This window comes from Sylvia atricapilla, chromosome 11 (genome assembly GCF_009819655.1).
Source record: "Sylvia atricapilla isolate bSylAtr1 chromosome 11, bSylAtr1.pri, whole genome shotgun sequence".
Classification (NCBI taxonomy): domain Eukaryota; kingdom Metazoa; phylum Chordata; class Aves; order Passeriformes; family Sylviidae; genus Sylvia; species Sylvia atricapilla.
This window is the reverse complement of record NC_089150.1, coordinates 821,810-831,966: the sequence shown is the minus strand read 5'-3', so window position 1 is coordinate 831,966 and position 10,157 is coordinate 821,810.

The following is a 10,157-nucleotide window of genomic DNA, read 5'->3' as shown; positions in this document are numbered from 1 at the left end:
GTTTGCAGTCGCTTTGGGCTCACCCGGGGAGCGGTTCGCTGGGATCTCTCAGGATGCCCCGGTAGGAACAGAGGTTTCCACGTGTCCTCTCACCTCTGCACTGGGCTTTCCACAGCCACTGCACCCCAGAGAGAGCCCACCTCAGCTGGCAAGGAGCCCTGCCAAGGCCCCGCTGTCCCTGTTGGGGGTGAGATGAGGAGCAGCAGCTCTGGGGGCAGCGGGTGTGTGTGTCCTGGCTGTGACACAGGGGGGCTGAGCTGCCCTCCAGCTCCCTGCGTGGCTCTGGGGCCGCCAGGGGACTCAGATGGAGGCTTGCAGTTGTGTGCAGAGATTGAGCTGGGTGGTGCTGAACCACAAAGGACTCCAGAGCTGTTGAGCAGCTGGAGGACCCCTGGACTCCTGGGGCTGAGTTACACCTGGGCTCTGGGAGCCTTGGGCTCTCCTGCGGCCCGTGGAGGACAGCAGAAGGGATGATGGGGCACTTGATGTCCCCCAGGGCACAGGGGAGGCATCCCCTCACTGCGCTGTGCCCACCCTGGGGGCACTGGGGACACTGGGGACACTGGGGACACTGGGGACACTGGGGACACTGGGGATGCTGGGGACAGGGACAGCAGGGGCTGCTCGGTGCTGCAGAGGCTCATCCCCATTCCTTGGGCTGGAAGCTGCTCTGTGCTGTCCAGCAAAGCCCCCAGTGTGACCCTGCTGTGCGTGGAGGGCCCTGTCCCTGTGTCCCTGTGTCCCTGTGTCCCTGTGTCCCTGTGTCCCTGTGTCCCTGTGTCCCTGTGGGGCCAGTGCTCAGTGCCAAAGCCCAGCGGTGGCCCTGCTCCTGGGGCTGTCCCCTCCTGCCCTGCCCTGCCCTGCCCTGCAGGAGCTTTGCTGCTTTTCCTCCTTCCCTCTCACTCCCTTTGGGTGCGGGAGCAGGGATTGTGCTTTTTGGTGCTCGCTACTGATTTCCTGTCAGATATTTCCTCTGGAAAATATTGTGCCTGAGCTGAGCCACGCACGTCTGTGCTGGAATGGCAATTGCACCTGCTGAAAAATCTCATGCAGCACGAGCTTTTAAACTGAGGAATGGGGTTATATATAACACTGTGGGTCTCAGTCTATGGATTTATTTTATTTTATCGATAAATACAAGCATAATGTTGTTCGGTGGAAGGCATATTGAAAACACCTGCCTTGTTCAGGGTACAGAATAACACCACCAACAACAACAGGAAAAAAAAAAAACCCTAGCAATGTGCTGCAGGTAATTCATAAAAGTGAATAATTCAAGCAGGAGCTGCTGCAGCAGGGGGAGGGAGGCCAGAAATCCGAGTTTCTCAGGATGGAGATGAACCATGAGGTGCATGGGAGGTGGCGCGTGGTGAAAGCAGATCTCAGACCTTTCTACAGCTGGACTCCACTCAGCCTGTTTCTGTTTCTTTGTCCCCCATCAAAAACGGAGGGAACACGTGGCTGGTGCTGATTTGGGGGGTCAGTTGTGATTTGTGGGTCTGCTGTGATTTGTGGGTCTGCTGGGATTTGGGGGTCAGTTGGGATTTGGGGGTCTGCTGGGATTTGGGGGTCTGCTGTGATTTGGGGGTCTGCTGTGATTTGGGAGTCAGCTGGAATTTGGGGGCTGTGTTTGGTAGTGCAGCACAGGGGGCCCGTGGAAGGGGAATGTGCTCACCCTTCCCACATCCCAGCACTCCGGGAGTTCCCGTGGCTGGGACACGGAGCTCTCAGAGCTCCTGCTCGCTGGGCGCTCTGCGGCTCTGGGGGGCTGTGTTTGCCCTTACTGAATGTATCTCCTGAAGGTGCTGTGCAGCCCTGGAGGAGCAGGACAGTCCTGTGCTGTCTCTGCTCAGAAGGATCAATGTTTGATAGGAAACCACTGTGGCTTTTAGCTGAAGGAGGGAGATTTAGGCTGGATATGTGGAAGGAATTCCACCCTGGGAGGATGGGGAGGTCCCAGCACAGGGTGCCCAGGGAAGCCGAATATTCCCCTAAAATCTCATTTTCTCAGATTGTGTCACTGGGCTGATAGAGAGAGAGAGATGCCATCGTTATATTTTCATGTTTCACAGAGGTTCTGCTGCCTCAGAGCTCTGATTGCTTTTATTTAGTAATTGCGCTAAGATTAAAATAAAACATTGCTGGATGTGTTTACAAGGCAGTGAGAACCGTCAGCGTGCTCCTGAAATATATCCTGCCGGTGGGATTCTTTTCTTGAATGATCCTCAGGGCTTTTTTCAGGTTTAAAAAGTTCTAATTGTGCCTCCCAGTGAGGGGTGGCTGTTATTCAGCCACTGTGGTTTTCCTGTTGGGAGCTTTATTCTTCCTGCCCTGAGGAGAAACAGGGAAAAGTGGAAACAGGGAAGAGACTTGTCACCTTCCATCAGCTCATTTTCTCATGAACTTTCAGTTGTAAACTGTTGGGGTTTTTGGGGGGCATTTTGTTGGTTCTGCAATGAAATTTGAAGTCCCTAATCCCATCAGCTCTTCCACCTTCCTTCTTGCTTCTCCGTTGTTTTTTGGTTTTGTTTTCTTTTTTTTTTTTTTTTCAGTACCCCTTTTATTCAAATCAATAAGCAGGGCAAGTCAGGCATATTTGGCAGCAACATTTTACTTATTGTGTTGAGTGTTCCATAAATACTGTAATTTGAAGGCACATGCAAAACGGGTCCTTGTTCAGATTAAATAATGTCACATTAGCATGGGAGCACTTCAGTCTCCGTTCTATTTTTCGGCGGAACGAAGTTACCCTTCAATTCTGTGTAACACAAATAGCAATTAGCCAGGTAGGACACACTTTTATTTTCTCCCTCGGGAAGGCTTGGGCTGACAGTTGCTATGGCAACTCTACATCCGCGGATTCGGGAGTTAGGAGGAATTTAACGCGCCGTTTGCTGGGGGTTGGCACTGCTGGATTGTGGAGGAGCCCAGGTTTGGGGGCTCCCAGGGACTGTGGGTGAGTGTGCCCCGCTTTGGGGCTCCCCCGGGCACCGTGAGGATGGAGCTCCTGTCTAAAGGAGGACTCTGATATCCGCAATTTCTCATGGATGCCCTTGCACTTCACCCATCACGTCATGATCTGCAGATGCTCAAATTCTTCATTTTACCCAGCCCCGGCTGTAGCCCTGAGAACACTCTGCAATTTAAGGATCTGACATGAGAGTTGTCCTGAGCCAGGCCTGAAGTGAAGAGCAGCTTCACTCACTGCACTCAGACCCTCCAGGCTGGAGCCACGAGCTCTGGAGGTCCCCCAAGCACAGGCTACTCAAGAAAAACCACTTCTGTGGATTGCTGCATTTTAATTGAGGAGAAATTAGGTGTGCTTTGAAATACAGAAGTAAAACAATCAGTGGAAGTTTTGGGAGGCTGATAACCCTCACTACAAAAGTGATCCTGGCCAAGTTTTTATTAGGTTATTTATTAGGTTTATTATTTATTTAACAACACTGCTGAAAAGTGTATAAAAACCCCTGTCAAACCTTTGGGTGTCTATAGAGTTTCAACCCTAATTTCTGTAGAACGAAACAAAAACTAGGTACAGCTCCAGGGTGAAGTTCCCAGTCAGATTTCCTTTATCACCTTCTGCATTCATTTGGCCTCCCCAAGGGGAAGGGAGGCTGGGGCCAGTCCAAGCCCAGCCAAATGAAAAGGCTTTTAATTTAAGGCGTCCCTGCTGCTGATGGTTGAACCCTGCAGAAGAGCTCAGGATTTCCATCCGTGTGGTGAAGTGCTGCAGGAATCCCAGCTCCTGGAGCTGATCTCTCTGGCCTGGTGCCTGTTGTCCTCTCCCTGGTGCTCTGGGGGAGTTTTGTTCCCTTTGCTCACCCACGGACCCAGCACCCCCTGGCTGGAGTTGGGTTATGGCCCCTGGGGCTGCTGGAGGACAGAAGAGCCCGGGAAATGTGGGATATTCCTGACTGGAATGTTCACTGAGCCCCTCGGGGCTCACCAGGAGCTCTGCCACAGAGGCTGGAAGAGAGAAGGAGAAAGAGCAAGGAAAACGTGGTGCCTGAACGTGGGCAGGCTGAGGTGGGATTTGTGGGTGTCCCACCCCCTCAGGTGCAGCAGGGAGAAGGGGGGATTTATCCTGGAGTTTGTCGTGACAGGGAAGGCTCGGGAAGGAGCCTCTGCTCTTCAAGGTGCTGGTGTGAAAACCCCAAGGCATTTTGGTAATGAACCCATCACCCAGCGTGCTGCACTGTGCCCCCAGCCAGCCTTTCCTGGGAGGGGGATTCCTCCCTGGGGGATCCCAAAAAGTGCCACCGCAGCTCGGTGCCCTGCCTCCTGCCAAGGCAGGGAACAGCACACCGCGAGTGAACTAATTAGATCCCCCTCAGAAGACCATAAATTAACGGTGATTACGATTCTTGCAAGAGCAGAAGCAGAAGGTGCACACTACCGTCGCTCTGCTTTATCACGTTTGCTGCATTGTAATGCTCCTTTAATGTTAATATGTACTTTTGTAGTAAAATCTAATTGCAAGCACTGAGCAGGCAGAGCCCAAGGCCACAATCGTGTTCCACATAATTACCTGGCGAGGAGGGGCTCCGGCAGCCGGCAGTGCCACCAGCAGCGCAGGTAGAGCAGGAGCTGCGCAGGGACGGGGCAGCGCTGCGATCATTAATAATCCCGTTAATTGGCTGAAATATTCGGGTGCTGGAGCAAGGGTCCGGGGAGAAGCAGTCACATCCTGCAGTGGGTGTGCTGTCTGTGGGGCAGGGGGTTCAGCTGGGCAGCAGTGACCCATTCCTGTCCCCGCGGTGCTCCTGTGTCACCCGGGACCCTCCTGTGTCACCCGGGACCCTCCTGTGTCACCCAGCACCCAAACCTCCGAGTGGCCGCTCTGATGTCTGAGGTTGGAGGTGAGGCATCTCTTTGCTGTGCTAATTCCAGCCTTTCCCGTTCCCGTGCTGGGGAGAACAAATAAAACCATTTGGAAGGTGGGGGAATCAATGGAAGCCAGAAAGGAGAGGGCGTTCCAGAGGTGAGAATCACAGAGTGCCCTGGGCTGAAGGGACACCCAGGGAGCATCCAGTCCCACCCCGGCCCTGCACAGACACCCCGAATCCCAGCCTGGAGCAGTATCCAAAGGCTCCTGGAGCTCTGGCAGTGCCCATTCCCTGGGGATGAACTTCCCTGATCTCCAGCCCATGGCACTGGTGCAGCACCGGCACCAGTTAAACCAGCTCCTGCTCAGGCTTCTCCAGCTCCGCCTGGAGCAGTTCACCCGGAGCCCGGGCACTCCGTGTTTGGCCAGAAGAGCAGATTCGGGATGTCTGTGGTGCTTTTCCCCCTGAGCCTGGCTGGGGCAGAGGCTCCTGCCCGAGCCTCTCAGCAGCTCCGGGCAGGACACAGTGCCAAAAGGAAAAGTGGCCACGGAAGGTCTCTTCTTCCCCTGGGATTTCTGGTGCATATTTAACCGCCTCTGGCTGAAAAGCAACACAAGTTTTAAAGAAAAAAAAAAAAAAAAAAAAAAGTGTAGGTGTTTAATGCATAGTGTTGACATGTACTTTTTTTTTTTGTTCCTCTTTTTCTTTTTTGGAAAATGTCGAATTGCCGGGAGGGTTTTCCATCTGAAAAGCCATCTCTGCACGGGCCCCTGGCAGCCCTATCAACAGTTTTTTATCTGCAGCACGAACTGACAGCCCCTCACTGGGAAATAATTGCGGCTCCGTGGAGTCCGGGGCAGTAATTACTGTGTTGATGAAACTTTTCTCTTTGCTTGTGTTCTGATATCTCGGAATGTCAAACTCGCTCGGGCTGACAACATAATTTCCCCAGCAGAGCTCTCGCATGGACCACTCCAGGCTGCTGGGAGGGGCTGCGGAGTTTCCAGGCTGCTGAATTCCTGGGGCAGCCCAGGGAAAGGCTGAGGCCAGGGAAAAGCTGAGCCCAGGGAAAGGCTGAGGCCAGGGAAAGGCTGAGCCCAGGGAAAAGCTGAGCCCAGGGAAAGGCTGAGCCCAGGGAAAGGCTGAGCCCAGGGAAAGGCTGAGGCCAGGGAAAGGCTGAGCCCAGGGAAAGGCTGAGGCCAGGGAAAGGCTGAGGCCAGGGAAAGGCTGAGGCCAGGGAAAGGCTGAGGCCAGGGAAAGGCTGAGCCCAGGGAAAGGCTGAGGCCAGGGAAAGGCTGAGGCCAGGGAAAGGCTGAGGCCAGGGAAAGGCTGAGGCCAGGGAAAGGCTGAGGCCAGGGAAAGGCTGAGGCCAGGGAAAGGCTGAGCCCAGGGAAAGGCTGAGCCCAGGGAAAGGCTGAGGCCAGGGAAAGGCTGAGCCCAGGGAAAGGCTGAGGCCAGGGAAAGGCTGAGGCCAGGGAAAAGCTGAGCCCAGGGAAAGGCTGAGGCCAGGGAAAAGCTGAGCCCAGGGAAAGGCTGAGGCCAGGGAAAGGCTGAGGAAATCTCCTCCCCACAAAGCAAGGCCTCTGAGGACTCTGGGCTGGGCAGGGGAGGAGAGAGCTGCCCTGCCAAGGACATTGTCAGTCCAGCAAGGGCAGTCCAGTGCAAAGCAAAAAATGGGATTCTCTGTCTGTAAGAGATATTGATTTGAAGGATTTATTGAAATGGTTTAAGCGGCCATGTAATAATATTAATAAAAGCAGAACCCATCATGCTCAGTCACAGGAATTGCCTCACGTTTTGCTTTCGAGGCATGAGCTCAGCAGAAGGTTAAAGAGAAACAACAATGAATTCTTGTCGACTGAAGCAAAAACCCCTGTGTCCCAAGCCTACCAGGTCAGAAGTGATTTGGAACATGTTTCTATTTGTGCAATAACAGCTTTTCTTGCACTGCTAATTGCTCATTAAACACCCTCCGTTCGGCCCTTAACTGCGTCTGCCACAGCGGGGACAGCCGAGGTTCAGCCCTGCCCATTCTCACGGTTTCACCCGTGAAAAATAATGTCTCTTGGAAATGGAATAACTGGAGTGTTCACACGTTGGCCTTACCTCCATAGACACCCATTTAACAGAGCGCACAGGGAGTAGGAGGACAAAACATGAGATGAACAATACGCTCTCATCTTCCTCTTGTTCCCTCTGATTTACATCTCCGGCATCAGAGCAGCCTGTAGTGTTTAATGGAGATAATTAAATATCATTTGGAGACAAGATAGCTCTTTTTAGCAGAGGAGCAGCTCCTGCCTAGAGCCGAGCTGGAGCAGTAATTCACCGGGAAGCTGCAGAGGAGATGCTCCGGGAATCTCAGCGCAGACTCGGGTGGGGGGAAGGAAAAGCAACGGAAATCAATTCGCTTGGCCAAGGTGCTTCAACGTGATTAGAGCTGCAGAAAGTCTTGTGAAAACTGGTATTAAGGAGTAGTTAAGATTTATTCTGGTGCCTTAATTGGAGGACCAAGGAAGTCAAGTGATTTGATTCTGCAGAAGTTCAGGATCAATGTTGTTTGAGCAGGTTTTATTGACTGGAAGATGAAATCTGATAAGGATTGAGGATAAGGAAGGGAGGTCAGATGTCCCCGCTGGCGCAGAGCAGAGGCAGCCCTGCCTGTGCCTCCCCCTGATCCCACCCGAGCCGGGATTTCCCAGGGCAAAGCCCAGCGCAGCGTGTGTCCAGCACGGTGTGGGGGCTGCAGGGCCCTGCCCAAACCAGCGTTTACTGGGTCAGGTCCCAGAAAATGGCCCAAAACATTGACAGAGTCTGGTCCCAAAACATTGACAGAGTCTGGTCCCAAAACATTGACAGAGTCTGGTCCCAAAACAGCACTGACAGAAGGCAGGGATTGTCACCCACCCAGGCTGTATTTATTCCTGTATTTTGATTGTCCCAGGCTGACAGCAGACAGGGTTTGTCACCCACCCAGGCTGTATTTATTCCTGTATTTTGATTGTCCCAGGCTGACAGCAGGCAGGGATTGTCACCCACCCAGGCTGTATTTATTTCCTGTATTTTGATTGTCCCAGGCTGACAGCAGGCAGGGATTGTCACCCATCCAGGCTGTATTTATTTCCAGTATTTCAGTTGTAGCTGACTGACAGCAGACAGGGATTGTCACCCACCCAGGCTGTATTTATTCCTGTATTTCAGTTGTCCCAGGCTGACAGCAGACAGGGATTGTCACCCACCCAGGCTGTATTTATTCCTGTATTTTGATTGTCCCAGGCTGACAGCAGACAGGGTTTGTCACCCACCCAGGCTGTATTTATTCCTGTATTTTGATTGTCCCAGGCTGACAGCAGGCAGGGATTGTCACCCATCCAGGCTGTATTTATTCCTGTATTTTGATTGTCCCAGGCTGACAGCAGACAGGGATTGTCACCCATCCAGGCTGTATTTATTCCCTGTATTTTGATTGTCCCAGAGCTGATACCAGACAGGGATTGTCACCCACCCAGGCTGTATTTATTCCTGTATTTCAGTTGTCCCAGGCTGACAGCAGACAGGGATTGTCACCCATCCAGGCTGTATTTATTCCTGTATTTCAGTTGTCCCAGGCTGACAGCAGACAGGGATTGTCACCCATCCAGGCTGTATTTATTCCTGTATTTTGATTGTCCCAGAGCTGATACCAGACAGGGATTGTCACCCACCCAGGCTGTATTTATTCCTGTATTTCAGTTGTCCCAGGCTGACAGCAGACAGGGATTGTCACCCATCCAGGCTGTTTCCAGGCTCCTGAGGCTGGCTCACCCAGAGATGGGAGCTGTGGCTGCTGCAGGTCCCTCTCCTGCAGCGGGGGCAGCAAATCGCTCTGGGGAAGTTTCACAGCGCTGAAGGCAGCAATAACCAGACTCTGCTTTTTTATCCTGCTAAACCCTACTGAACACGTTACAGCGTCACGTCAGGGTCCGCGGCTCGTTAACTTCTGGGCACGGAGGAGTTCCCCGTGTGAGCTGGTTTGGGCTCTAAACCGGGGGGTGTCCGTCGGTTTGAGCAGCCCAAAGGACGCTGCTGAGGGGCAGCTGGGGATAATCCCGGCGGATGGCGGTTTGTCCCCGGGCTCTGGGGCCGGGAGGTGATTCCAGAGTCCCCGGAGCCCGTGGTGAGGAGAGGCTGGGGCGGGACAGGGCATCCCCTCCCTAGGGACAGGGCATCCCCTCCCTGGGGACAGGGCATCCATCCCCTCCCTGGGGACAGGGCATCCCCTGCCTGGGGACAGGGCATTCCCTGCCTGGGGACAGGGCATCCCCTCCCTGGGGACAGAGCATCCCCTGCCTGGGGACAGGGCATTCCCTGCCTGGGGACAGGGCATCCCCTGCCTGGGGACAGGGCATCCCCTCCCTGGGGACAGGGCATCCCGTGCCTGGGGACAGGGCATTCCCTGCCTGGGGACAGGGCATTCCCTGCCTGGGGACAGGGCATTCCCTGCCTGGGGACAGGGCATCCCCTCCCTGGGGACAGGGCTGCGGGTCGCTGGAGCTGTGGCCCAGCGGCTGCTCGGGGGTGGAGATTTGCTTTATTCCCCCCGTAAAAAGGCGCTGTCGGTTAACTAAGGGACAAGCTCTTCCCTGACGCTCTGGATTGGCGCTGATGCGCACCTCCTGAAGGTACGGGAGGATGGTGGCACGACTGGAATTTGGCGGCTCCTAAAATGACAGACTTTTGGTAATTAAACCTCATTTCAATGAGCACCCAAATGACGCTGGGTCGTGGAGTTACCCACGGCCAGGTTCGCATGGCGATAGCGGCCCTGGGGCGGAGGCCGGAGGATGCTGAGGGTGCTGATGGTGCTGATTGTGCTGATGGTGATGGTGCTGATGGTGCTGATGGTGCTGATGGTGCTGATGGTGCTGATGCTGATGGTGCTGATGGTGCTGATGGTGCTGATGGTGCTGCTGATGCTGATGGTGAAGGTGCTGATGCTGCTGATGGTGCTGATGCTGCTGGTGGTGATGGTGATGGTGCTGATGGTGCTGATGCTGCGCCGGGCGGTTTCCACGGCAACAGTTGGGAATTGGCTCCATCGGCCGCCGGAACGGGCTGAGGTTGTCACCGAGCTCCTGGAGGGCCCCGGGGCCAGCCCGGAGCACAGGGACAGCCGGCCGTGTCCCCGGGGCTCGGGGACTGTCCCTTCTCGGGGCTGGGAGCCGGCACCGGGGCTGGCACACACCTGCCCGAGCACAGCAGCCCCAGGAAGGGCAGTTCCAGCCCGGGAGATGCTGCTGGTGGCTGCTGGTGGCTGCTGGTGGCTGCTGGTGGCTGCCGGAGCGCCGG